At 39.3% G+C, this 4,517-nt stretch overlaps 1 long non-coding RNA gene across 2 annotated transcripts; it reads left to right on the forward strand.

The window, feature by feature from the left end:
• The first annotated feature begins 426 nt into the window (after window positions 1-426).
• On the forward strand, window positions 427-3,648 carry LOC135175142 (uncharacterized). 2 transcript variants are annotated; one of them, XR_010302267.1, is made up of 4 exons: window positions 427-862; window positions 1,754-1,810; window positions 2,560-2,762; window positions 3,569-3,648. It is a non-coding gene; the product is annotated as an uncharacterized LOC135175142 (long non-coding RNA). The 2 variants fall into 2 exon arrangements; XR_010302266.1 differs by having other exon boundaries at window positions 427-657.
• Window positions 3,649-4,517: the final 869 nt, after the last annotated feature.

Below are 4,517 nucleotides of genomic sequence, written 5' to 3' on the forward strand. Positions count from 1 at the left end.
GTTTCTCTTTTAATCTGCCAGAAAGACTGAAGACAATGAAGTCAGGGCTGCAGCTGCTGCCAGTTTTCTCTCCTCTTTTGTCAGTACCTCACAAGATCCAGGTTCACTCAGCTACATGCTTTTACTGTCGTTAGCCTCTTCCACAGTCTCAACAAAAGGAGGATAGGAGACAGATAGCAGAGCTACAGGATACCTTCAGGGTAGCAAGGAAAATGGGCCAAGGACTGTTCTGTGAACCTGTTAGCCAGTGGTGAAACTCAGCTTGCTTCTGTGCCTATGTATAAGCTCCCTTCAATCCAAACCAGCATGGCAGATTCTTGCAAACTGCTTGTTGTAACTAGTCTCTAGTGCAAGCTGTACAATAGATTGTGTCTGGACATCATCTTGAAGGGCGCCTTTTGGGGCATACTGACAAGGACTCAAATGTCAAATCTCTCTTCTCTTGTTCTTTTGTCACCTCACTGAAGTGAGTTCCACCTGTAGGAAAGACTTTTGTAACTGAGTCTTTTGCGTGTGCTGTGAACCAGCATTGCACAGATTTTCAGGTTACTTTAGTGAGGATTTGCTTTAAAACAAGTAGCAAACCCTTCTTTGCTGATAACAAGACAAATGTCATACAGCTGCTGGAACCAATCCATTTAAGAATTTTCAACTCAGGTAAATCTTCAGTAGCTAATTAAGAGACCATCTCCTAGGCTTAATTAAATCCTCTACATAAAATTACTGTACAGAGGGCTTTCTAACTGTCAGATTAACCCTGTCTGATATAATTAAGGTGGAAAATGAAATTGTAATCAAATAAGAAATAGATTTTGTGTGCTTTATAAACAGTACCTGGACACTGACGGATCTGTAGCAGCAGGTAAGCTATAATTAGTGCAGGACTCGGGGTTGACAAACTCATTACTTTAAGACATTTTAATCAGTTTTAAATTTTAAATTACTAATGCAAAACGAAATATTTTCTGCTTTAAATCTTCTTTAAGCCTTGCTTAATATTGCTGTAGTATGCTAAGTACGTGACAGCGTCTAAGTAAAATTCTCCTTGAGTTAAATGAGCCTGTTATCACAATTTGCAAGGCAGAATTTAAGTCACTGGGCCAGAGTCTCTGGTGTGTTAGTGTCAGTGTGTGCTACACTACCTAACTAGTTTAGTGACTTCATGACTCTGCTGACACAGTGCTGAAATGTCCTAATCTTGATGCATTCATATCCCGTGAGGTGGGAATTACTATTTTTATTCTGTGTATGGAATTAGGCAAAAAGAAACTACTGTTTGATCCTTCAAATTGTTAAACAGTTACTTCTGTCTGAAACTGTCTGAAATTATAGAATTGATGCTCTTTAATGTCTTTATGCTTAAATAATTTACGGAGCTTCTTACAACAGATGTGACTGGGCTTGTTATCCTAGCGCTAAACCAGTGCCTTACCCAGCTTCTTTAGTCCAGAAATAATGCACAGTATTTTAAAATCTAAGACAAGTGTGACCTGCAAATTTAAAAACAGAATCATAGAATCAGCCAGGTTGGAAGAGACCTCCAAGATCATCCAGTCCAACCTAGCACCCAGACCTATCCAATCGACTAGGCCATGGCACTAAATGCCTACTCCACAATTTTATTTATTGAGTTGCTTCAGTAAATAATTTCTGGTTTTTTAAAATTTTTTCTTTCATGTAATTTTGCAATATGTGTTACTGTCTGCAAAGCCAGCTCTAAATCCCTGATGTAAAATACGTTTATGTTTTCAAGGAGAACAGAAGTATAATGGTATGGACATACAGCCTTGTGCACTCTCTAAGGTGAAAGGTATGTAATTGCTTAAATCTTCAGATCAATCTGCACATGAGATGTACAGGAGCCACACAGGTCACTGGAAAGAACAAAACTTTGTATCACAACATTCTTCCCCTACTCTTCAAAGGAAAGTTGAGATATGCTGAGTGTCTGGTGGTATTTATATTATTTTCTCTTTCAACATTCATGTCACATAGGTAAGTAGTTCAGCTCTTGTTATAAACTTTAATGAACCATGTTCCTACTCCTGGTGATAATGACTGCCTTTTCAGGCTTAATGACAGGAAAGTCCTCCTAAGTTATCAAGTCTGTCTCTCAAAACTATTCCCTAGAGTACCTTTTAATTTAAAAGTCCCAAGTAACTGTTTCTACATCTTCCCTTGAGAGGCTTGTCTGATCATTTGGGTTGTTCTCAGGAGGTTCTCTGGATATTCATCCCACATCTTTGTGTCCCTAAATTAGCCTAATTGCTTGTTTGTATCAACCAAAACTTTTATTGTAAAGCTGACAATTAAAAAAAAAAAAAAAAAAAAAAAACCACTAAATCAAACCAACAAAAAAACAAAAGGAGAAAAAAGAAAATGGAAATAAAATGTCTAACAGGAAAATTAATGCTGCATACAGGCAGTTTTGTCAGCCATCTCTACACCTAGGTATGTCTGTAGTCTTCATTTCTATACCATGTATGGACAGCTTCCTCTTCTAGTCCATTTCCTTGAAAAAGAACATTTTAATTTATCATAATCAATTATTTCTTCTAGGTAAACAATGTACGGTGTCTGCATAACACCCTAAGGGACAGACAACACAGTTTGGTGATGCCTCTAGCAGAAGAAAGAGAAGAGAGGTTCAATGTTTGCAGCTTTCACATGGGGTCTTGCCTACAGAACAGCAAGCCTTGTGCTGCCAGCAGCTTCAGGTGGAAAACAGTGCAAGATGCTCTCACAGTGAACTCCAACTCAATGTAGGACAGAGTCTATCACTGAATCAAAGAAACATCCAGGTTGGAAAAGACCCTCAAGATCACCAAGTCCAAACTATAACCCTACTCTACAAGATTCACCTTAAACCATATCCCTAAGTATCACATCCAAACCATGCTTAAACACATCCAGGGTTGGTGACTCAACCACCTCTCTGGGCAGCTCATTCCAGTGCCTGACCACTCTCTCCATGAAAAACCTTTTTCTAAACCTACCCAGTCTCAGCTTGAGGCCATTCCCCTTTGTTCTGTCTCCAACTACTTGTGAGAAGAAATCAGCACCAGCCTCTCCACAATGTCCCTTCAGGTAGCTGTAGAGAGCAATGAGGTGTCCCCTCAGCAGCCTCTTTTTCAAACTAATCATCCCCAGCTCCCTCAGTCACTCTTCTAAGATGTATTCTCTAGGCCCTTCACCAGCTTTGTTGCCCTCCTCTGGATCAGCTCCTGCACCCCCACATTTCTCTTGTATTGTGGTGCCCAAAACTGAACTCAATACTCGAGGTGTGGCCTCACCAAAGCCGAGTACAAGGGGACAATCATCTCCCTATCCCTGCTGGATACAGCATTTTTAATATGAGCCAAGATGCCATTGATGATCCCAGTCTGAATTACCACAAAAAATTAGGAGAGATTCTAATTCAACACCAGCAAAAATAGTTTATTTTCTGACTGGTTAGAGAAAGACGAAAATGACTTGATAATCTCGAAGGTCTTTTCCGACCTGGTTAATTCTGTGGCTGTTATGAGCTCCCTTGTTTACCTCCGGCCCTCCATTGGACTCTCTCTAGTATATTCCTATCCTTCTTGAACTGGGGAACCCAGAAGTGGACATAATACTCCAGATGTTGTCAGAAGACAGAGCAGAGGGTGAGGAGAACCTCTCTTGACCTTCTAGTCACATGCTTCTTAATGCACCCCAGGTTACCATTGGCCTTCTGGGCCACAAGAGCACATTGCTGTCCTACAGATGACTTGTTACATTTTGTAGAAGAATTGCTCTTATTTCTTGTGCTTGTGTATAAATGTCTAATCCTATTTTAAATCATGTAATATTTTGCCCTCAATAATATTTTGTGACATAGAAATCACAGATGCCCTCTTAGTTGTATGAATACAGCTTGTTCCTTTGCAATTTTCTTCCAGGAACTCAGCAAATGGACACAAATTCTTTGAGAAAGCTTGAAGATGGAGACTCCTAATATCACATCACTAACTCAAGGTGTCAGACTGATTCAGTTTTCTATAAAAGCTTTTTGATTCTTACCTCAATTGAAGCCAAATGCTTTGAAGCTCACCATTTCCTACTGTGACTCTAAGATATGTTAGAACATCTGATGCCCTTTTTAGTGCAAACATCTAGAGTTTTCTGAGCTATCCAGCTGAGCTACCCTATGAAGAAAGATTTTGCAAGTAGAAAAATCACAGTATCTGAAATAAAACATTGGATAAATCAACATGACTGCTATGTGGAGTGACAGAAATCCAAACACATATTTGAGTTGGAAAGTCTGTTTCTCATGTATCTTTCTCTGCCTGATATTAAATTAAATTGCAATGTGTAGGTAACTTGGAAAAGTGTTTTAGCATCTGTGATGTGCAACACAATTCTTGCAGAGTGACAGCTGAAGCAACAAATAGGTGACTTGTACCAAATGAAAGTTGCTGAAGATGTAAAACAGTATCAGGAAACAGGAAAGAATGATAGTGAAAGGGGACATTAACTGCATCAAAACACAC

This window comes from Pogoniulus pusillus, chromosome 4, assembly GCF_015220805.1.
Source record: "Pogoniulus pusillus isolate bPogPus1 chromosome 4, bPogPus1.pri, whole genome shotgun sequence".
In the NCBI taxonomy this organism is placed as follows: domain Eukaryota; kingdom Metazoa; phylum Chordata; class Aves; order Piciformes; family Lybiidae; genus Pogoniulus; species Pogoniulus pusillus.